At 39.8% G+C, this 24725-nt stretch overlaps 2 pseudogenes; both read right to left on the reverse strand.

The window, feature by feature from the left end:
* Positions 1–3443: 3443 nt before the first annotated feature.
* LOC142449116 (ras-related protein Rap-1A pseudogene) lies at positions 3444–4818 on the reverse strand (annotated as a pseudogene).
* Positions 4819–6182: 1364 nt separating this feature from the next.
* On the reverse strand, positions 6183–7277 carry LOC142449117 (spermine synthase pseudogene; annotated as a pseudogene).
* Between the last annotated feature and the right edge of the window lie 17448 nt (positions 7278–24725).

Genomic DNA, 24725 nt, shown 5'->3' on the forward strand with positions numbered 1-24725 from the left:
CAGAATAACTTCTAAATGCTTCATTGTCAGAGTCAAATGAATAGTTCGTACCTAAGACTACAGCTACTCTAGAATCTTCTGTGGATAATGAGTAGCAATATTTGAGGAGTAAGGTCTACTTTACCTAAAAAAAAAAAAAAGCACACACTATCAGTTCTTGTGTGCAGAGAATTCATAGAGCTTGTTAACAACCTGAAATTTTAAGTTCTATATCTTCAGTGTAAGATAATAAACTTTCTCTTTGTCCATTTTAAACCATAGCCTATGAAAAAAGTTTATATCTTTTAAAAATCAAAACTGGAGATGGTGTTTGGGATGATAAAATATAGATGATATAGGCTTGTAAGATGGCGGGAGCAGTAACAGCTCAGAGCCTGTCTCACTTGATGAGGGACAATGATCCATCAGCACAAAGATGGATCCCATTACGTGGAGGTCAGATGTACTTTCACTCTCCAAACTTGTTACCGATACTGACATCCGATGTCCCTCCCACCACACAATCTGCTCCTCCTCTGGGTTCGATAACCTAATGCAATAGTCATGCACAGCCCATATTTATAATTAAGTGTCTTCGTAAGTGTAAAGAAGAGAATCTTAACTTCTATTCTGACCAAAGTTAAATTACCGAGTTACATGCATTTCTTGCAGGATGATACTTTTACTATTGAGTCCATTCCAACTTTTAATGACCCTATGTAGGATTTTGGAGGAGGATCTAGTCTCATCTTTCTTTCACAAAGGAGCTGGCTGGTTTGAACTTCTACCTTTGTGGGTAACAGTCCAACACTTACGAGACTATGCCAATACAGACCTCTCACAAGCTCCTGTTATCTGGCCATGCAAATTTTTAGAAGACATAAAAACTAAAAGGTAACTTCTCTGTGGTCACCAAAACTTGAAAAGATCTACACTTCTAAAAAGTTTATTTATTTACTTATTTTTATAAGTCATTTAATTGGGGGCTCTTATAACAATCCATACATCAATTATATCAAGCACATTTGTGCAAATGTTGCTATTATCATTTTCAAGACATTTTCTTTCTAATTGAGCCCTTGGTATCAGCTCCTCTTCCAACCCCCCACCTTGTGAACCCTTGATAAATTATAAATTGTTATTATTTTCATATCTTATATCATCCTTTGTCTCCCTTCACCCATGTTTCTGTTTTTTGTCCCCCTGCGGGTGTGATGATCTATACGTCGATCATTGCCATCGGTTCAACCCTTTCTCTCACTTCGCCCCATGGTATCGCTACTCCCATTACTGGTCCTGAGGGGTATTTCTGTCTTGGATTCTGTGTGTCGAGAGCTCTTATCTGTACCAGTGTACATGCTCCAGTCTAGCCAGATTTGTAAGGTAGAACTGAGGTCATAAGAGTAGGAGGAGGAAGCATTAAACAACTAAAGGAGTATTGTGTGTTTTGTCAGTGCTATACTGCACCCTGGCTGACTCATCCCTTCCTTGTGACCCTTCTGTGAGGCAATGTCCAGTTGTCTACAGATAGGCTTTGGATATGCACTCCAACCCCATGTTTGCGTTGATATGATTGCCTGTTTGGGGTCTTTGAATGCCTAAAACCTAATCCTGCCGACACCTCACAATCACATGGGTTGGTATGCTTCTTCCGTGTGGGCTTTGTTGCTTCCTCACTTGTTTAACTTCAAGCCTTTAAAACCTCAGACACTGTATCTTGTAATACCCAGGCACCATCGGCTTTCTTCATCACATTTGCTTATGCACCCATTTCATCTTCAGCGATCGTGTTGGGAAGGTGAGTATCACAGAATGCCAGGTTATTAGAACAACGTGTTCTTGAATTAAAAAAAGGAGTCTTAGCATAGCTGTCTTTTGTAGAAAATGGGTTCAAGAAATATTTATTCATGAAAAGAATATGATAAAATAAACATTGGCTAAAATAGTTTTCAAGTAGGAAAAGTTTTATCTAAAGTTCTCCAGACAAATGAAAGGACTTTTTTTTTTAACTTAACAACTATTTGGAGAAAATGAGGCCCTTGTGCCGAGGGAGTTTTCACAAGTTCCTGAGACATCCAGTTAAAGCTCTTTGAACATCTATCCGTGATGGTTTCATGATCCCACCTGAAGGATATTTAGCCGTGATTGAAAATTTCTGTAATTCGTTTCTGAAATCAATCACTGGAAGGCTCTGCACCCAATTATTCAAGAGAAGTTAATTCCCCACCCCTAATTCACCCACCATGTGAACTCCACCAAACACTAACCAATCAAGTATGACAGCTCCTTATTCCCTCAGTGACAGTTGTCTTTGTCGGAAGTGTTTCACTAGAGAGATCTGTTCTCACTTAGGTAGGCTGGCATCTCCCAGCATTTAAAAATTCCTTTTGCTTTTACTCCCTGGATAAATGCCCTTAATCTCATTTGAAAGGCTAAGTAGAAGTTTTTGCTACGATGTAAGAAAGCCCCTGGGCACAACTCAGCAAGCGGGCAAAGTCTGGGAGGCTCCCGTAAAGGGGAGAGCACTTCTCTCCCTTCTCCAGGGCAACACAGCACGCTCAGCTCCCTTGGCCATGAAAGCAAGGAGCCCTTCTCTTGTCCATGCCTGCCTGCTCTGGCCAAGTCTGCGTCCTCTTCGTCCCTCTGGACAGGCTTCTCACAGTCCATACCATTTGTCATCACAGACTCTGCTGCAGGGCCCCTTTCAGAAAGACTTGTCACCTTCAGCTTTACCACGGAACCACTATTGGACCTATCTCTGCATTTAGTGTGTTGCCTGCAGCCCTGTTGTCGCCCTTTTACAAGGGTACTTGTGTCCTCTCTGTGTCTCTTTTCTTCTATCCTTTCTTCCTTCTGCTTATGTTTCCTGTCTACAAAACTTCTGCAAGGTTGACTACATAGACTCAAGCAATTCATCATTTTCAAGACGTGTCTTCACCAGGGAGATACATGAACTGATCAATCCCTCTCAGTAGGCCACAGACACATCATTTTCATAGTTGGGTATAGTAACTGTATTTGCGTAGTATATTGATTGATTCCTGTAAGATCGATATCACAAGACTTGCTGCAGGCCAGGACAAGACAAAAAATATTAAACCAAGTTCTTTACAGTTTACACAGGAAATGTAAAGACTCCTTTAAGGTAGGAAGTTGGGACAAAAGTAATTGTGCATGGGTTAGGGGCAGAAGGGTTAGGGATCTCTCAAACTGTTTTTCCAGAGAACTAAGAACACAGTACAATCCACTACACATTTTTATAATACTTTATATTTTGAATGAAGAAGATCAAAATGGCTATGTGATTGAGTTCAATCTTCGTTAAGACACAGCCATGAGAAGTTATACCAGAAAAAAAAAGATAAGTCCAAAGATTATCAAGGTTTGCATCATCTTAAATTTGAAAACAAGGAGAATTATGAAATGATAACTTTTTGAGGACAATTGGAGAACCTCGTGTTCCATCAAGGACAACTGAGATTGGTGTACAAGGTGAGGAATGACTTATTACTAAGGAGCAGGCCTCTTGCAAAGAGCTGAGTCTGATGCATCATGACTAAATGGCCATGTAACTGCAAATCAGGACAGATCGCAATAAGGAGTTAAAAGTCCAACTTGGCTGCCCATCATCCGAGGAGAGACATACCTATATACAGATGGACAGAGGAAAAAATTATGTTTTTTAATACACAAACTATTTTAATTGGCATATAATGACAGAATTATATTTCATAATTTTTAAAATATAAAGTGAAGTCAATGACTCAAAAAAGCTATCTGCTGCAATGAGTTTGAGGGGAAATTTCATAATCTATATCATTACAGATATACAGTATGCACACACAGAGATACATATATGCATTTACAGCGTTCAATGTATTAATGTTTGTGAGGGAGGAATCATGATAAAAAGATCAATATGAAATCATTTTATTATAGTATCAATAACTCACATTTGAAATGCATCCCTACTCATTTTTTGTATAATCATGGTAGAGTCAAGTATATTTAATTTCATGTCTGTTATAACTGCTATTGCAAAGGAGAAATACTATTGTCTTATTTTACAAGAGATATACGTAGAGCATTTTTTTTCCTCCAGGGAACTTGTGAAAACCAATATAAAATCTACATGCTTTACATAATACGGACAAGAGAAGAAGCCTCTTCAGATTTGTTTTTCAACGTTGGGAAAGCTGGCACTTTCCAACTAGGCAACAGATCTTCATCCCTGGAGCCTGGCTGCTTACTGTGGGTAGCAGGCATGGTTTCTCTTTAGGCTTTCCACTGGTGTGTTTCTGTTTATCTGTCTGCCCAGAACATAAAAGATCTCGTTAACATTGATCTTTGACTTTGCAGAAGATTCTAAAATATCTCGTTAATATTGATCTTTGACTTTGCAGAAGATTTTAAGAAGGCATACACTACTGTCTTACTAAATTCTGACCCTGTTCCTTGCCAACCATTGGCTTATCTTCCAGATCACATTGATTGCCAACCAAAATCACTGCAACATCTTCTGCGTCCTTAACCCATGAAATCTGTTCTCTCGGGCTTTGTAAGTCATTAAATGTGGCCTGAGCTGTAGTAGAATATACTAGTGCAAACCCTGGGCCATTCTTCATCTAAAAATCCCTCTCTGTTGCAAATTGGTCTGGCTCTGCTGTGTCCAGGATTTCGGGAATACACTGTTGGCAATCTACTTCAACTTGCTTTCTACAACATTCTTCTATCGTTGAGTCATAGTTTCTGACAAAAAACCCCTGAACAAACTGAGCTGTCAGAGCAGACTTCCCAGCACCCTCCTGAACCAAGTACCGCTAACTTGTACTCATGCATGTTCTGGTGTGTTTCAAAACTGACAACCGCTAACTTGTACTAATGCATGCTCTGGTGTGTTTCAAAACTGACAAAGTCCCCCACCCTCACCCCCCACTCCCTGTCTGGCACTTACAAATAATAGTTTTAAATATAATCCTTAAGCTAAGAAAAGTTATATTAATTTGATGTCTGAAATTTGTCATTAATGATAAATACTGATAAAAACAACTAGCTCTAACAGATATAATAAAAAACACTCTTGCCAATCATAGCAGAATGGATATTATTCTCAAGTACACATGGTACACTTTCAAGGTATACCATATGTTAGATATAATTCTTATGTTACAATTCTAAATAAATTTAAAGAGATTGTAATACTACAAAGCATCTTCTCCTGTGATAAAGAATGAAATTAGGGATAAATAACTGAAAACTAGAAAATTCACAAAATTGACAACACACTCTTTTTTTTTTTAAATCCCCATCCCGCCACCCCCCTCCCCTCCCTTCCCCTCCCTTCCCCTGACAACACACTCTTTAAAAAAAATTTTTTTAATAAATCATTTTATTGGGGCTCATACAACTCTTTTCACAATCCATACATACATCAACTGAGTAAAGCACCCTTATACATTGAAAACACACTCTTTTTTTGTTTTGTTTTGTTTTTAAACATTTTTTTAGGGGCTCATACAACTCTTATCACAATCCATACATATACATACATCAATTGTATAAAGCACATCTGTATATTCTTTGCCCTAATTATTTTCTTTTTTTTCCTTTTCTTTTTTTTGCATTTTATTAGGGGCTCATACAACTCTTATCACAATCCATATATATACATACATCAATTGTATAAAGCACATCCACACATTCCCTGCCCCAATCATTCTCAAAGCATTTGCTCTCCACTTAAGTCCTTTGCATCAGGTCCTCTTTTTTTGCCCCTCCCTCCCCGTTGCCCCCTCCCTCATGTGCCCTTGGTAATTTATACATTGTTATTTTGTCATATCTTGCCCTATCTGGAGTCTCCCTTCCCCCCCTTCTCTGCCGTCCATCTCACAGGGACCAAATCTTAATAGCTAAGTCAATTTTTTTAAAAGAACTGCCCTTAGGAACAAAATAATGATGCTCATTCCTCCAAACATTCAAATTGAAGATCTACCAAAATTAAAATAAAATGGAGCAGATGGGGTGGGGGGAAAACAAAAATCATATTCTAAGGGTTCAGTGCATGTAGCAGCTTTGATTGTGCTGCTAGATAATCCTGAAGCTGACTTTTAAAAAAAAGACCACCCTAGTGCATCAAAATATACATTTTCCATTTGCTTTTAAAATTTTAAAAATCTTACGGAATTCACAATCAGTTGCCCAACTCATTCAGAGGCCATCCAGCGTGTGGAGGTCACACATGATAGGTGAGTCGTCTTCCACACAGTGTAAAATACCCACAGTTCCAAGTACAAAGGGACACCGATGATCTCCGTGGAAAATCCCACAAGACAATAGAGGCGCCCAAGCTGTTCTTCATAGAGCGTCAGGGCTTCCGTCAAATTAACACAGTTCCCCTGTGTAAAGGATTTCCCATCTTGTTTCAATGCTGTCATTGAAAGGTCAAGAATCAGTCTGAGAAACTCCCAGGAGGACTCTTCCTCTGGGGACGTGGAGATAGGAACAGCCATCAAATCATTAATCACATAATCAAACATTCTCCCTTCTTTGGCGTGCCTCTTCAGGGCGGAATGCAGTCTGCTATCAGAACCTGATAGCAGTCTCCTTGAAGATGGTATAAGACCTCGCCACACATTGTTCACAGGTATTTCCTATACCCATCAATCACCAGTTGGTCAGTCTCTACCATTGAAATAGTTTCACTATTTCGCATAGTACGCCCCCCATCTCCACCACCCAGAATCAGGACATCTTTGCCACTGCCCCTAATGGCCCGGGTATACGCCAAGTCACTCTATGCCAAACTGAGATCTCCGCCAAGGATGAGCATATTTCCGCATTGCCTCGAGTGTAGAATTTTAATGTTCTGATAAGGTGACTCCTCATCATACACCACCTCGTAGATGTCATGCTCCACCAGGCATGGGCCAATACCTGTCGACGGCTCCTCCTCGAGCGATGGGTGGTAATCGCTTCACCTTCGTGGTACTTTGCTGATTCGGTTCTTTCACTCATTCTTCTGTTTTGTTCAGAAGACTGTCAAGTTCTTTGTTGCCTTATGCATCGCCGTCATAACGCTGAATGTCCAGCAACACCAATCCGTGGGGGTAAATTCTCAAATTGGTAAAGCTGCTGTTTTTGTTGGTGTAGGTTGCTAAGTAGCCATGATCTTGCCAGGTGTGCACCGACTCGGTCATTCCCTGTTCCTGGAAAATGGACTGCAGGCCTTTGAGAATGGTTTCGCTATCGGCTTTGGCGCGGAGCGTGAGGTCCAGGGTGCTGTGTCCTGCTGCTGCCATGGTGCAGCGGACAGAGCCCTTGAAAACACACTCTTAAACAATCAATAGGTCAAAGAAGAAATTACATACACACACATACAAAATAGAAAATACTAAGTAATAAATTAAACAAGCAAAATCCATACACCATATCAAAACTTATGGGATGCTTTAAAGGTTGTCCTTAGAGATAAATTCATATCAATAAATGCCTACATAAAAAAAGAAAGAAGATCTCAAATGAATAACTCAAATTTTATATTTTAAGAAACAAGAGAAAGAAGAGCAAACTAACTTGACGCTATAAAAGTGGAAGGAGTTATAGTTTTTAGAATATAGTTAAATGAATTAGAGAAAAAGAAAGTAATAGAGAGAATCAATGAAGTTAAAAGTTGATTCTTTGGAAATATCAACAAAATTTACAATACCTTAACTAGACCACCAGATATTCAGAGAGAACATAACTAATTAAAATCAGAAATTGAATTTGAAAGATTATCAGAATACTATCAAAATTGTATGCTGACATATTAGCTAACCTAGATAAAATAGATAAACTTCTAGAACTTGCTATGAAATTTGACGCAGGGGGAAAAAATAGAAAATTAAGCAAGACTCTAACATCTAACAATTGAATCAATAATAAAAACAAAGAAAAGCCAGGCTTTGGGTTGCTGCACTGAGTAAATCATGCATTTCACATGAATTAATACTGCTCCTCAGAAATAATGGAAACACCACTCACCTCATGAGGTCAGTTTTACTGAGTCCAACTTCAGAAAAGACATTGTAAGAAAGAAAAATTATAGCTCAATAACTTATATATACAGGTGGAGAAGTCTCCTCATGAACACATTAGCAAACCAGATCCAACAGTACAATAAAAACTTTTTACACTTTGAGCAACTTGGATCATACACAAGAATACAAAGATTTTTCAGAAAAAAAATCATATATCACAAAATCAAACACTTGTTCCTATCATAAATATTCAGAAAACTAGGAATAGTAGGTGTGGTGGTGACATAATTGGGTGTCAGCTAATAAAATGAAGGGGTGGAGTCTAGCCTGTCAATCAGGTCACACCCTGATGATGCCTCCTTGTGGGTGTGGTCTTCTCATAAGGTGGGTGCTGGAGACCGCTCTCACTGTGCCTTCACCTTCAGCCAATGAGCCACTTAGGTATGCGCTGCGGTTTGCACAGGCCCCTTGGAGATTCATCCATTGCCAGTGCATTCCCCCACTGGCCTTTGATGGTCCTGCATTTTGTGTTATTGCTTGTTGTGGTGTGATTCTGAAGAGGGATTTGTGGACTAGTATCGGACTTATGGACTTGATCTGGACTAGGCTGGATGTTTTCCTGATGTACAATTACTTCTTGATATGCACTCTTTCTTATACATATGTTAGTGTCACTAAATTTGTTTCTCTAGCCAACCGGCATTACCCAGTAAGGGACTTCCACATTCAAATGGATTTATGAAAAACCCTCTGCTTTCCCCCTATGGTCAAGAATAAGCCAAGGATACACACTTTCACTATTACTATTCAATATTGTAATAGATAGGTTTTAGCCATAACAATTAGACAGGAAAAGTAGTAAAATGATCCAAACTGAAAAACAATAAAAAATATCTCACAGGTGGCATGTTCACTGATGATATGATGCTGTATATAAACACACATTAAAATTAAGGGTCAGTGGATACTGAGCATCCAGGAACGGTGGAAAAGTTACTACTCCAACAATAGCCTCAAAACCCAAACCAGGAACATTTTAAATAGCATCAAAATCAGAAACATTGCTTGTCCATAGAGTAAAGGGAAGCCAGTATCTCAGCTGGCTCTGACTAATTGCTTTAAACCACACCTCCTTCTTTACATGTGGAGTTCCCATTTATTTTCCTCTAAACAATAACATGGCACATGGGCAGATCCTCTGAATTGTAGACAATGATTGGCCATTGAGCTGATTGTCTATAACATATAGTTTACAAAGAAAATAGAATTTATATGCATCAAACAGAAAAGCAAATGTGTTTATTCATACATGGGAGTCAGTTAAAAAATTAAGCATTGCTACAAAATCATAGAATGTTTTATTGGTTAAAGAGTAAAAATATCATAAGGGAACAGCAACTGATCTAAAATTGATGGTGAGGAGAGTGTAGGAGGTCTGGTAGGGCTTGGTTAAGGGCAAAGTAACTGAGAGAAATTACTGAAACCCAAATAAAGGCAAAACATGATAGTGGGAAAAAGGAAAGTAAAAGGAAATAGAGGAAAGAACTAGGAAGCAAATGGGCATTTATAGAGGTCTATATACAGACATGTACATATGTAAATATAGTTATATATGATGATGGGGAAAGAGATCTATGTACATATATTAATAGGTTTAGTATTAAGGCAGCAGATGGACATTAGGCCTCTACTTAAGTACTCCCTCAATGTAAGACCACTTTGTTCTATTAAACTGGCATTCCATGATGCCCACCTTCCTAACAAGATCGCTGAAGACAAATTGGTGCATAAGCAAATGTGGTGAAGAAAGTTGATAGTGCCCGGCTGTCAAAAGATATAGTGTCTGGGGTTTTAAAGGCTTGAATGTAAACAAGTGACCATCTAGCTCAGAGGCAACAAAGCCCACAGGAATGAAGCACACCAGCCTGTGTGATCACGAGGTATTGATAGGATTAGGTATCAGGCATCAAAGAACAAAAAACCATATCATTGTGAATGAGAGGGAGTGCAGGGTGGATACCCAAGACCCATCTGTAGGCTACTGGACATCCCTTTACAGAAGGGTCATGGGGAGGAGACAAGTCAGTCAGGATGCCGTATAGCACCAATGAAACATACAACTTTCTTCTAGTTCTTTAATGCTTCCTCTCCCACCACTATCATGATCCCAATTCTACTTTATAAATTTGGCTAGACCAGAGGATGTACACTGGTACAGATAGGAATCAGAAACACAGGAAATCCAGGACAGATGATCCCTTCAAGAAAAGTCGTGAGAGTGGTGATACCGAGGGTGAAGGGAAGGTGGGGTAGAAAGGGGGAACCAATTACAAGGATCTATATATAACCTCCTCCCTGGGGGATGGACAACAGAAAGTTCAGTGAAGGGAGACATTGGACAGTGTAAAATATGGCAAAATAATAATAATTTATAAATTATCAAGGGCTCATGAGGCAGGGAGGGTGGGGAAGGGAGGGGGGAATAAAGGACTGATACTAAGGGCTCAAGTAGAAATAAAATGTTTTGAAAATGATGATGGCAACATATGTACAAATGTGCTTGCTTGACACAATGAATAGATGGATTGTGATGAGTTGTATGAGTCCCCAATAAAATGATTTTTTTAAAGTCAAAATATCCTCAATCAAGACATATATTTTTTTATGGAAGTGTTTCCATCCCACTAATTCTTTATCCAAATAATTTCGTACTCTTCCATTTAAGCCACATCAGAAGGGCAGTCTTGGCAGCATGGACGCACTTGGTGAACAAAAAGAAGTTTGAAATGGCAAAGTTAAGGAGATAGGGTGAATGGGGTAAAGTTTTGCAACAAAAACTCTCCTATGATACCCTTGCTACCCTTCAAGAATAAATCGGTGCATTGTCATAATGGAAAAACTTCCCTGGATGCTATTTTCTGGACCTTTTCCTCCACTATGCAGTTTGTTTGTTTTTTTAAATTTATTTTACGGCCCCCCCCCTCGCTCAGCCCACTATGCAGTTTTCCTTTTAAAAAAATTCTTCATAATAATACTCCCAAGACTGTCATGTACCCTTTGAGAAAATCTATCACAATCACTCCGTGGGCATCCAAAAATTCATTTTTGAGAAAGCAAAGCAGTAATTATATCCTGAGCGGACTTCTCTGCGGTGGGTCAAGCTGGCATTTCAGATGCCCTTGGAAGCTGTTCTCGCTGGACCCTCTCATGAAGGGACCACAATGAGAGTGAGACAAGTGTGATGCGCAGAGAATCTGTCTGCAGTCACCCAGTCGCCACAGGTGCAGGTTTAGTAGTGCTTTGCTTGGAATAAGCCTGTATGTACATGAACTGGAGCCCTGAGAGTAATTCTCTGATTGACCATCATATATTGAGAAATAATTTTTACAAATTGAAAAATCACACAGCAGTATTTCAATTCTTACAGTTATAAAACATTATAACACTGCTTTTAAATAAATTTTACATTGATAAGATTAAGTATTTTCCTAAGGAAAGCTAGCCATTCAGCAATAATTATAAAATTATGTAAATATAAGTATGTGTACACATATGTAGTTACATAGTCATATAGAGAGAAATAGAGGAGAAAGGTATAGGGATGGGAATGGATAAGAGGGGATGCAATGATTACAGCACTGTACAGAACAAGAAATGACAGGAGATTGAAGGGTATATTCCTACCCACAATATAATTTCTCTCTTTCATCTAATATAACTCTTTTTGCAGTTAACCAAACTAAGCCCATGGCTTTTAAGTTGATTTTGACTAAAGGAACCCTACAGAGGATTATAACTGGCTATCTGAGCAGACAGCCTAATCTTCCTCCCATGTAGAACATGGATGGGTTCAAACCACCCACCTTGCAGTTAGCTGCCCAATGTCTAAGCCATTCTTGTATTTATGGTGGAACTGCCAATTGCTTGTGTTTTATGAATTATTCAAGGGCATCTGACTGTGTGGATAATAAGCAATTATGGATGGCATCGAGAAGAACGGTAGTTCCAGAACCCTGCATCGTGTGCTCATGGAGAACCTCTCGTGGGCCAAGAGAAGGACTATAAATAAAAGGGAGTGCTTCACGGTTTGAACTTACTTGAATTTTGTTTGGAATAGATTAAAAATCCATTTTTTGAAAAAACATTTAGTCTCACTAATCATTATTCTAAGCAGAATCAATATGTAACACTTCAAACTTACAAATCAGAAAAAAATAAAAATCAATGTTTCCTTTAACAACTTCAATGTTTTTTCATTACAAAAAATATTCACAGGATAAATTTCAAGTTCCATTACATTTAAACAGTGACTAAACCTAAAATTGCACACATGCCAAACTCTGCAGGTATAAAGAATTAAGCAAAGGGAAACGTACGTTAAAGAACCATTTTGTTAAAGAATTATTTTGAACTATTTTGTCCCCTGCTTTCAAACCCCAGTCTAAGCCCTGTACTTGACTAAGGAATGGCTACGGTCTCATGATCTCTTTCAAGACGGTATCCGTATAAATGTTGTCGCGCCATCCAATTGGTTCCGACTCATATATACAATAGAACAAAACACTGCCCTGGTCCTGCGCCATCCTCATCATTGTTGCTATGGTTGAGCCCATTGTTGCAGCCATTCCTTCTCATGGACCCATCGCTTTATCAAGCAGGGGGTCCTTCTCCCGGGACTGGTCCCTCCGCATAACATGACCAAAGTACATGAGACAAAGTCTCATCATCTCTCTCTTAAAGGTCATTCTGGCTATTCTTCTTCCAAGATAGATTTGTTTGTTCTTCTGGAAGCCCACAGTATTTTCAATATTCTTGCTCAATGCTAGGATTCCAATGCGTCAATTCTTCTGTCCTCCTTATTTTCTGTCCAACTTTCTCGTGTATATAATTAAAAATACCATGGTAAGGAAGAGAGCAGATGGTGTAAGATATGAAAATAATAATTTATAACTTATCAGGGGTTCATGAGGGTGGGAAGGTTGGGGAGGAGGAAAAAACTAAGGGCTCAAGTAGAAAAAATATTTTGAAAAGGATGCTGGCAACACATGTACAAATGTGCTTAACACAGTGGATGGATGGATTGTTCTAAGTGCTGTAAGAGCTCCAATAAAATGAGTTACTTAAAAAAAAAAAGGCAGCCAAGATCGTGTCAGGGATGTACCTGTCACCACACTTATTCAATCTGTACGCTGAACAAATAATCAGAGAAACTGGACTGTGTGAAGAAGAATGTGTCATCAGGATTGGAGGAAGGTCTATTAACAATCTATGATACGCAGACGACACAACTTTGCTTACTGAAAGTGATGACTTGAAGCACATGCTGATGAAAACCACAGAGTGCAGCCTTCTGTATGGATTACAACTCAATGAAAGGAGTCCAAAATCATCACTACTGGGTAAATACATAACAGCATTAAACACTGTAGTTGGCCAAGATTCCATCTTGCTTGGGTTCACAATCGGTGCTCATGGAAGCAGCAGTCAAGAGATCAAAGAGGCGTTGCATTGGTTAAATCTGTTTCACAAGGATCTCGATGAAATGTTGAGGAGCAGAGATGTCGCATTGAGTACTAAGGTGGGTCTGACCCAAGCCATGGTATATTCAACTGCTTCATATGCATGTGAAACTGTACATTGAATAAGGAAGCCTGGAGAAGAATCCATGCATTTAAATTATGGTGCTGCCAAAGACTATTGAAAGTACCAGGGGTAACCAAAAGTACAAACAAATCTCTCTTGGAAGAAACATGATCAGAATAGTCCTTAGAAACCAGGATGGTGAGACTTCATCTCACTATTCTGGCCATATTATCAGATGGGACAAGTCCCTGGAAAAGGACATCATGTTTGGTAAAGTAGAAGGGAAGTGACAGACAGGCAGTCCCTTGATTAAATGTATTAGCGTAATGGGCTCAAGCATCAGAACAATTGTGAGGATGGCACCGGACCGGGTGGTGTTTTGTTTTGTTGTGCATAGGGTGGGTATGAGTTGGAAACAACTAGGTGGCATCTGACAACAAATAACTAATTGCAGTCAAACACCAGGCACAGGTACAGGCATATAAATCAAGCCCTGGTGACACAATAATTCTAGCAGTCTGCTGCCATAAAGATTTACAGCTTTGTAAACCTTAGGGAGCAGTTTTACTGTGAGTCAAAATCATTGTGAGTCAAAATCAACTCAGTAGAAGTGCATTTGATTTTGGGTGAGCCAATTGACTAACATTTATTGCTTTTAACTTTTTTGAGTAAAATGTTAGGTTGGTTTAGCTAGATACGTAAAACCAGGACTCTTTATATAAGTATGTATATAGAAAGAAATGTCTATCAAAGTATAGCTCATACCATTATAGAAGTGGGTAAGTACTTCAAATTGATAGGTCAAATGTTAACTAGAGGCTTCTCCTGACTCTTATGGCTGTGGGGGCTGATGAACCAGGAAGCAGAAAGAGGAAGCAGGAATACCAAAGGCTGGTGGAAGCAGCATTTAACTAATCCAAGGTCGGTAATCCGATGATGGCTCCTGCAATTATTAGGCACTATGGTAGAAGGTTGCTGAGCCAGATGCACGGTCCACACCCAGGAGAAGTGATAAGGTTTCCAACAGTTGTTAGGTGCCATCCAGTAGGTGCTGATTCCTAGCGACCCTATGCACAGCAGAACAATACATTGTCCGGTTCTGAGTCATCCTCCTCATTGGTCACATGCTTGACCCCACTCTTACAGCAATCGTGTCAGTCCATATCCTTCAGAGTCTTCCTCTTTTTCTCTGCCTCTCCAACTCACCAAGCATCATTCCTTCTTCAGGGGTTAGTTTCTTCAGACCACAGGTCCAAGGAATGTACGACAAAGTCTTCTGATCCTTGCCTCTAAGGAGTACTCTGGCCATACTTCCCCCAAGACAGATTGGGTTGTCCTTTTAGCAGGCCATGGTACTTTCAATATTCTTCTCTAGCAACACAATTCAAATGCATTCATTCTTCTTAGGTTTTCATTATTCAATATTCAATATTTACACACATATGAGACAATTGAAAATATGAGGATTGAGTCAGGCATACTTTATTCCTCATAAAAACATCTTTGCCTTTTCAATACTCTCCAGAGGTCTTGTGCAGCAGACTTACCTAATGGAACATGCCTTTTGATCTCTATACTGCTGCTTCCATGAGCAGTGATTGTGGATCCAAGCAAGACTAAATCATTGGCTTCAATCTTTTCTCCATTTATCATGATGTTACCTATTAATCCAGTTATGAGGATTTTTATTCTTCTTTAGACTAAATCATAATCCATATTGAAGGCTATAATCCTTGGTATTCATCTGCAAGAGCCTCAAGTCTTCCTCAGTCTCAGCAAGCAAGGCTGTAACATTTATGTCTCAGTCCTGATGCTACATTATTCTCCATATAATTGTTTCTCTGATGATTTGCCCAGCATACAGACTGAATCAGTATGGTGAAAGGATACAACCCTATCACACATCTTTCCGACGTTAAACCATGTGGTAGTTCCGTATTTTGTCCGCACAACTCTCTTGATTCGTGTTCAGGTTCTAAATGAGCACAATTAAGTGTTCTGGAATTCCCATTCTTTCAAGGATATCCATAGTTTGTTATGATCCACACCGTCGAATGCCTTGGCAGAGTTAATAAAACACAAGAAAACATTTGTTCTGGTAGTCTCTACTTTCAGTCAACATCTATCTGACATCAGCAATGTTATCCTTGGTTACACATCTTCTTCTAAGTCCATGCTGAACCTCTGGCAACTCTCTATCAATGCACTACTGCAACCATTGTTGGATGATCTTCAGCAAAATATTTCTTGTAGGTGATATCAATGATATTGGTTTTTAAAAATCATTTTATTGGGGAGACTCATACAAATCTTATCACAATCCATACACACATCCATTGTGTCAAGTACATTTGTACATTCATTACCCTCATCATTCTCAAAACATTTGCTTTCCACTTAAGCCCTTGGTTTCAGCTCCTCATTGTTTCTCCCTTCCTTCCAGCTCTCCCCTCCCTCATGAACTCTTGATAATTTATAAATTATTATTATTTTGTCATGTCTTAAACTCGAGAAATATATCTACATGCATATATGTATAGGTTTATATTAAGGCAGCAGATGGACATTGAGCCTCCACTCAAGTACTTCCTCAATGCAAGAACACTTTGTTCTATTCAACTGGCATCCCATGATGCAGACTTTCCTGACAGGATCACTGAAGACAAAGGTATGGATAAGCAAATGTGGTGAAGAAAGCTGATGGTGCCCAGCTATCAAAAGTTATAGCGTCTGGGGTCTTAAAGGTTTGAAGGTAAACAAGTGGCCATCTAGCTCAGAAGCAACAAAGCCCACATGGACAAAGCACACCAACCTGTGTGATCACGAGTTGTCAATAGGATTAGGTATCAGGCATCAAAGAAAAAAAAAATCATATCATTGTATGCTCACTTCCCCGATACAATCGCTGAAGACAAATGGGTGCATAAGCAAATGTGGTGAAGAAAGCTGATGGTGATAGGGCAGAGATTGTACACTGGTGCATATGGGAGCTGGGGGCACAGGGAATTCAGGGTGGACGATGCCTTCAGGACCAGGGGTGTGAGGGGCGATGCTGGGAGAGTGGAGGGTGAGTGGGTTAGAAAGGGGGAACTGATTAAAAGGATCCACATGTGACCTCCTCCCTGGGAGATGGACGGCAGAGAAGGGGGGGAAAGGGAGACTCCGGATAGGGCAAGATATGACAAAATAACAATCTGTGGATTATCAAGGGCTCATGAGGGAGGGGGGAGCAGGCAGGGAGGGGGAAAAAAAGAGGACCTGATGCAGAGGGCTTAAGTGGAGAGCAAATGCTTTGAGAGTGATTAGGGCAAAGAATGTGCGGATGTGCTTTATACAATTGATGTATGTATACGTGTGGATTGTGATAAGAATTGTATGAGCCCCTAATAAAATGTAAAAAAAGAAAAGAAAATGATTAGGGGGAAAAAAAGAAACCTGATGGTGCCCGGCTATCAAAAGATAGAGTGTCTGGGGTCTTAAAGGCTTGAAAGTAAACAAGCAGCCATCTAGCTCAGAAGTAACAAAGCCCACATGGAGGAAGCACACCAGGTGTGACCACAAGGTGTCGAAGGGATCAAGTATCAGGCATTAAAGAACAAAAAATCATATCATTGTAAATGAGGGGAGGTTGCAGATTGGGGACCAAAAACCCATCTATAGGTAATTGAACATCCCTTAGGGAAGGGTTGTAGGGAGGAGATGAGCCAGTCAAGGTGCAGTGTATCAACAATGAAACATACAACTTTCCCCTAATTCTTAAATGCTTCCTCCTCCCACACTATCATAATCCCAATTCTACCTTACAATTCCAGCTAGATCAGAGTATATACAATGGTACAGATAAGAACTGAAAATACAGGGAATCCAGGACAGATGATCCCTTCAGGACCAGTGGTGAGAGTGATGATACCGGAGGGTGGGGGGTGGGGTGGGTAGAAAGAGGCAACCGATTTTAAGGATCTATATATAACCTCCTCCCTGGGGGACAGACAACAGAAAAGTGGGTGAGGGGAGGGAGACGTTGGAGAGTATAAGATATTGTTCTATCTTTTGAGCATTCCATTGGGTTATCTCTCTTTGGTATAGGCACAGATAGGGGGATTTTCCAGTCAGTTAGCCAAATTTCCTAGCATAGACAAATGAGTGCTTCCAGGGCTTCTTCAACTTGTCAAGGCATTTGAATTTGTATTCCATCAATTCCTAAAGCCTTGTTTTTGACTATTTCTTTCAGTACCACTTGAACCTTTCCTTTCAGCACCATTATGTCTTGCTTATATCCTACCTCCTGAAATGCTGGAATGTTGGTGACTTCTTTTTGGTACAAGACTATGTATTCTTTCCATCTTCCTTTGATGGTTCCTGCATCACTCAATATATTACCTTTTGAATCTTTCAATATTACAAATCAAGGTTTTAATTTTTTCTTCATTTCTCTTAGTTTATAATATGCTGGACATGTTTTCCCTTCTTATTTTCTCGGTCTAGATCTTTGTGTATTCCATTTTAATATTTGACTCTGTTGTCTCAAGTTGCCCTTGGAAATTTTCCATTCAGCTTTGACTTCTTTTCTCCCACTTGCTTTAGATCCTCTACAATTAAAAGCAAATTTCAAAATCTCTATTGACACCACTTTGTAGTTTTAATCTCCTCTGACATTCACTTTGATCTTTTTCTTTATTTCCTGTATTTTTAATACCTGGCTTTGTTTTCTTCATGAATGATGTTCTTGATATCCTCCCACAGCTCATCAGGTCTTCTGTCATTAGTGTTCAATGCAACAAATCTGCTCTTGAGATTTTCTCAAAATCAGGTGATATAGACTCAAAGGTTATATTTTGACTCTTGTGGACTTGTTTTAATTTTCTTCAATTTCATCCTGTACTTACATATGAACAATTGATGGTCTGTTTCCTAGTCAGCTCCTGGCCTGGATTTAGCTGCTGATATTGAGCCTCTCCCTCCTCTCTTCTCACAGATGTAGTCAACTTCATTTCTATGTATTTTATGTGAGGAAGCCCATTTGTGCAGTTGAAAAAAGGTATTTGCCATGAACAAGTTGTTGGTTCTGTAATGCAGTTTCCAGCTTCAGTTCTATCACCAAGTCTATAATTTCCAGCTATTCTTCCTTCCTTTCTGTTTACAACTTTTGCATTCCAATCACCAAGAATTATCGGTGCATCTTGATTGCATGTTTGATCAATTTCAGATAGAAGACATTGGTAAAATTCTTCAATTTCTTCATCCCTAGCTTTTGTCATTGGTGCATACATTTGAAGAATAGTTGTATTGATTTGATGTCCTTGAAGACAGATAGATATATTCCTATCACAGATAGCATTGCACTTCAAGATTGATTGTGAATTTTCCTCTTTGACAATGAATGCCAGGCCATTCCTCTTCATTGTGTTATTCCAAGCATAATAAATCATATGATTTTCTCATTCAAAATGGTCAATAGCAGTCAATTTCAGCTCACTAATGGCCAGGATACCAATCTTTATGTGTTTCATTTCATTTTGACAACTTCTAATTTTCCTAGATTCATACTTCAGACATTCCGAGTTCAGATCATTAGCTAATTTCTACAGATATTTCTTTTTACCTGGAGTTGAGTCCCATAACCAAATGAAGATCCCAAAGTCTCTTCTCCCATAGGTGTTAACCCATTCATATCACCAGGGTCGAGTGCACTCTAAGAAAGTCGCTCCTCTTCAGTCACATTTCAAATACCTTCTGACATAAGCAATATCTCCAACAATGCTTTGCTTCCATTCATTAGGCCTTCAGTATCTGACAATATTCGGAAGCTACGCATAGGGTTTTCAGTGACCACTTCCTCCTACGTGGGTAGCTAGGTTCTTCTTTGTTGTCTGTTCTGAGTCTGGAAGTCCCACTGAAACCTGTTCATGTTGGATAACCCTGCTGGTATTTGAAATAACAGTGGTGTAGTTTCCAGCATCGCAGCAATACACAAGTCACCACAATCTGACAAACTGACAGGGCAGCGGTGGTTTCCCACAGAGTTGGCTTAAAAAGGAGCACACAACATACTTGGGGAGTGCTTATTCCAATTGTATCAAGGCGGTGACCTGATCCATGGTGATCCATTCCACTACAAGGGCTGGCTGCTCACAGGGTTGGTTATATTGTATTAGATTCCATCATGGAGTTGATTACATTGTATTAGATCACATCATGGGGGGATTACTGCTAAACTGCTAAGATCCCTGCCCCAGGCAAGTTGGCACATAACCTAATTAGTACCTACACTAATGATTATAAACTACACACATGTGCCTCTGAGAAATCACAAAAATCTCCCTAGAATTTTGAAAATGCATTGTTATACTCCTGGCTTCTACTTTTTACTAGCATTGAGCTACTTGAGAAAAGTCCTATGTCAATGCTTTGATTGGTTTTCCTTTCTTTTCTCCCAAATCACATAATCAAACTTAGTTATATAACAAGGAAAAGGTAGTGTTTAGCTTTTAGAAACTCTTACCCAAATGGATGAAGCCTCTTTCATTAAGTAACCTTAATCTGTGATAGACCTTTTGTCTTTCCCTTTCATGTACAGTTCTCTGTTGTAGGCTAAGTGAGATATTAAAAAAATGAGTATTTTTCCTGTGTTCAATTATTCCAAATTTAGATATATTTGTAGAGTGAAATTAGAGAAGTGATCATTTTCTTTCCGAGACATATTTTCTTTAGCTTCTTCATTATTGTTAAAGAATTCATTGATTTTTTTAGAGAAAGAGAGCATCCTGTGTGGGTAGTAAATACTGAAGAACATTGCAGTAATTGCATCCAAGTGAAAAACTCAGGGAAAGCTCTGAGCTTTATCTATGCATCGCTTTGTCTAATTTATATATCTAACTGTGTCTCTCTCTGTCGCTTTCTTTCTGGGGATTAGAAGAGCACAACAAAATTTTAAGCATGCTTTTCCCCTTCTTACTTCCTTTGTGGTAATTATATAATCTTGTGTCAACTTGAGAGTGCTAAAAGTAAAGGGGTGAAGTTTAGCCTGCTTATCAGCCTGATGATGCCTCCTGGTAGCATGGCCTTTTCAGGAGGATTCTGAGAGCTTCCTCTCTTTCTCCTTGAAGGTGGGTCACTCTCTCTGTGTCTCACCTTTCTGTTGAAAGACATATTCAGAGGGCTGGAGGAGTCATGTGGAGCATCACACCAGCATTGAGATGCTACCACTGCCATTAGATCCACAAGACTTTTCATCCACTGGCCTGTGATCTTCCTGCATTCAGCATCATTGCATGTGTTCATGAGTCTGAAAAGGAATTTATGGACTAGTATCGGATATATGGGCTAATATGGACTTCATCTGGATTGGGTTGGGATGTTTTCGCAATATACCATTGTTCTTTGATATAAAGCTCTCTCTTCCACATGCACATGCGTGTGTCTGGATTTGTTTCTTTAGTCAACTTGGTCTAACACATCCTTCTTCTCATATTTCTTTCCTTTTGTTCTTATTAATTTAGAGGAAATGCTATGAGCAAAAACAGCAGGAAGCATATAGTAAGGATGCAAACCCCACACCAAGCATTAGAGCCTAAGCAAGGTGACCAATGCAACACACAGGGACTCTTTAGGCAAGAGGTTACATAGATGGGGCAGTAGTGGTCGTACTGATCATAGGTCAGTTATATCTAAGAGGAGTGGATGAAATGAATATGATAATGATAAAGTGTACATTTTTCACTGTCTGAGAGTGAAGTGCCATGCATGCATATGGCTTATGGACTAGTTTCAGACATATGGACTGAAGTTGGACTGGGCTGAGATGTTTTCATTATGTACAATTACATCTTGATATAAAGCTCTTTCTAACACATTTGTGAGTATCACTGGATTCATGTCTCGAGTCAACCCAGCCTAACACATTATGGCACCTGAGGAGTGGGGTACCAGCGAAACAAATCATGAAGATGGAGAGTAGATGCTTGTCTGACTTCTGCCTTATGGTAGTTTTTCTTCTTTGGATGCCAGGAGTCAGATATAGCGGTGCAGTTTACTGGGTTGTTTTCTGGAAAAGACATGGGAATTGAAGGTTTTGATTCCTAGAAATTGTCTTTGGTTATTCCTAACTGAAGTGGTGCAAAATAATGTGATAAATATAAATGTTGCACTCAGGGGGTGAAAACACCCCTGGAACTTCACTGAGGCCATGGGGCTTAGTCAACATGGCTGACCAAGAGCCAGGTCCTGGCTGCATGCAGCCACAGGCCATATTGCATATGAATGGGATAGCTTAAATAAGAAAAGATTGGATTTGGTTGTTTTAAGAAATGTGTTTAGGATCTAGATGAGCTAGGAGTATACTGATTTCTTCTACTTATTGCTACTTATTGCTATAATATGTGGTAGAAATGATTATTGGGAAGTATCACTAGAGAGCTTATAATTCCACTGCCTTCAGGGATTAAATTGGCTCTGTTAAATGGGTATAGGAAATGCCAGCAAAGAATGCTTACAAAAGGTAAGCCCCACCCAGTTCCTTGAATGCTCAGTATATTTGCATTGGGAAAAAAAAAACTTGCCTAGCAAGGTGTTGGCAGACAGAAAGACAAAAAAGGAGCCACTAGGCCTTTTTGAAATTTGAACTGGAGGTTTGCTCCTGAAGCTGGAAAAATTTGGAGCCATGAAGGAACTCTCCTCTCCAGGACTGAATCTTCAAGGGATTCCGCAGGCAGCCTTAAATGCTCACTGACTAGGGGATCACCTGGATCCACGTGTATGCAAGTTGGAGAAAGGCAGCAATAGAGAGCAATTGAGTCTGGCCTCTGGCACCTGGGGACCTGGTTCACAGGGAATAGAGGAGAGAAGAGAGTGGGTTGGGTGGTCCGATGTTGAGAGAGTTGTGCAGAACCTGAGCCTATGGCATGACCTAACCCCAAGGGGGGTAGGGTTGTTGAGAATTTTCTATATGACCCATGGTCAAAAGGTGATACAGCCAATGGGCACCCTCGTAATCCTAAGTGAGGTGGCCCACACTGAGCTGACCAGAACCCAACCTGAAGAAGATAAGATTTTGGAGCCTTTGAATTGGTGCATATTCTTTCTGACTTTATGGATGGCCTGTCCTGATTTGGCTTTGCTTATGGATGCAGACTCACAAGATTCCAACTGGAATGAAGATTCTTCACATCAAAGAACATGCTTGCCTCTCAGAGCACTGGGTTGATATAAATGGGCAATATAGAAATTTAATACCCAAAATCTGGGGGAGGAAGGGAATAAAGACATAAAGTGGCAGACTTACAAACCTTCATGAGTGGGAGGAATATGTTGATAGGATTATGGTGTAGGTGTTCACCTAACTACAATTTGTAGGCATAGAATATTTTTTTTGTTTTCTTCACTTATAGAATATTATGTTTAAATGGAGCTAGCATATTTTCAGCTGTACACATTTTAGTTTTATTCTGTTAGGTACAAATATTATTTCATTATCATCTTTGTCTTAAAAATTACGTATGGCTAAAGAGTTGTTTAAAGGTGTCAAATTGACCCCTGAGGCAAACCACTAAAAGCATGTGACAAAGCAACAGTGGGAGCAGAGCAGGGTGCCTTCGAGGGAGGGCAGACTCTGGGACTAAAGCATGGTAACTCATTGGACCTGACTGAAGGACACACCTAGAGATCAAAAATCAGACCTTGATCTATTTACAAGTTTCTCTTTCTTTTTAAATTTTTTTTTCTTTTAATTAATTTATTCTTCTATGGGTAGTTGGTTTCCTTTTTTATTATCATATCTGAGTTCTCACTCATCACCTATCTTGCTATGACTTGATTTTTGGTGCATATTATTATCTCTACAGCTCTATCTAGATAAGATAGACTGGATGAATAGTCTGAAGGAGAAAACAATGGGACCAATGGTTCCAGGGGAACAAGGGAGAGGGGGAGAAGGGGGCAAGGAGGTGGTACTGACTAACCCGGGGACAGGCGAACAATAAGTGATCCAAAATCAGTAGCAAGGAGGGTGTGAGTGGCCTGGTAGGGATTCAGCAAGGGCAAAATAACCGAGAGAAATTACTAAAACCTAAATGAAGGCTGAGCATGATAGTGGGACAAGAGGAAAGTAAAAGGAAATAGAGGAAAGAACTAGGTGACAAAGGGTATTCATAGAGGTCCAAAGACTGGAATGTACATATGTAAATATATTTATATGAGTGTGGGGAAACAGATCTATGTGCACATATTTATAGGTTTAGTACTAAGGCAGCAGATGGACATTGGGCCTCCACTCAAGCACTTACTCAATGCAAGAACACTTTGTTCTATTAAATTGGCATTCCAGGATGCACACCTTCCTGACATGATTGCGGAAGAAAAATATGTGCATAAGCAAATGTGGTGAAGAAAGCTGACGGTGCTCGGCTATCAAAAGATACAGCATCTGGGGTCTTAAAGGCTTGAAGATAAACAAGAGGCCATCTAGCTGAGAAGCATCAAAGCCCACATGGAAGAAGCACACCAGCTTGGCTGACCACAAGGTGTAGAAGGGTCCAGTTAGCAGACATCAAAGAACTAAAAATCATATCAATGGGTACCCACCTCCCTGATACGATCAATGAAGACAAAGGTGTGCATAAGCAAATGTGGTGAAGAAAGCTGATGGTGCCCAGCTATCAAAAGAGCTAGCGTCTAGGGTCTTAAAGGCTTGAATATAAACAAGCGGCCATCTAGTCCAGAAGCAGCAAAGCCCACATGGAAGAAATACACCAGCCTGTGTGACCACGAGCTATTGAAGGGATCCAGTATCAAGCATCAAGGAACAAAAAATAATATCATTGAAAATGTGGATGAGTGCAGAATGGAGACTCAAAGCCCAATGGTAGCCAACTGGACACCCCTTGCTGAGGGGTTGTGGGGAGGAGATGAACCAGGCAGGATGCAGGGTAGCAACGATGAAACAGAGAACTTTCCTCTAGTTCTTCAATACTTCCTCCCCCGCCCCCACTATCATGATCCCAATTCTACCTTGCAAATCTGGCTAGACCAGAGGATGTACATTGGTACAGAGAGCAACTGGAAACACAGGGAATCCAGGACAAAGGACTCCTTCGGGACCAGTGGTGAGAGTAGCTATGCCTGGAGGGTGGAGGGAATGTGGGGTAGAAA

Source organism: Tenrec ecaudatus, chromosome 5 (assembly GCF_050624435.1).
Source record: "Tenrec ecaudatus isolate mTenEca1 chromosome 5, mTenEca1.hap1, whole genome shotgun sequence".
Lineage (NCBI taxonomy): Eukaryota > Metazoa > Chordata > Mammalia > Afrosoricida > Tenrecidae > Tenrec > Tenrec ecaudatus.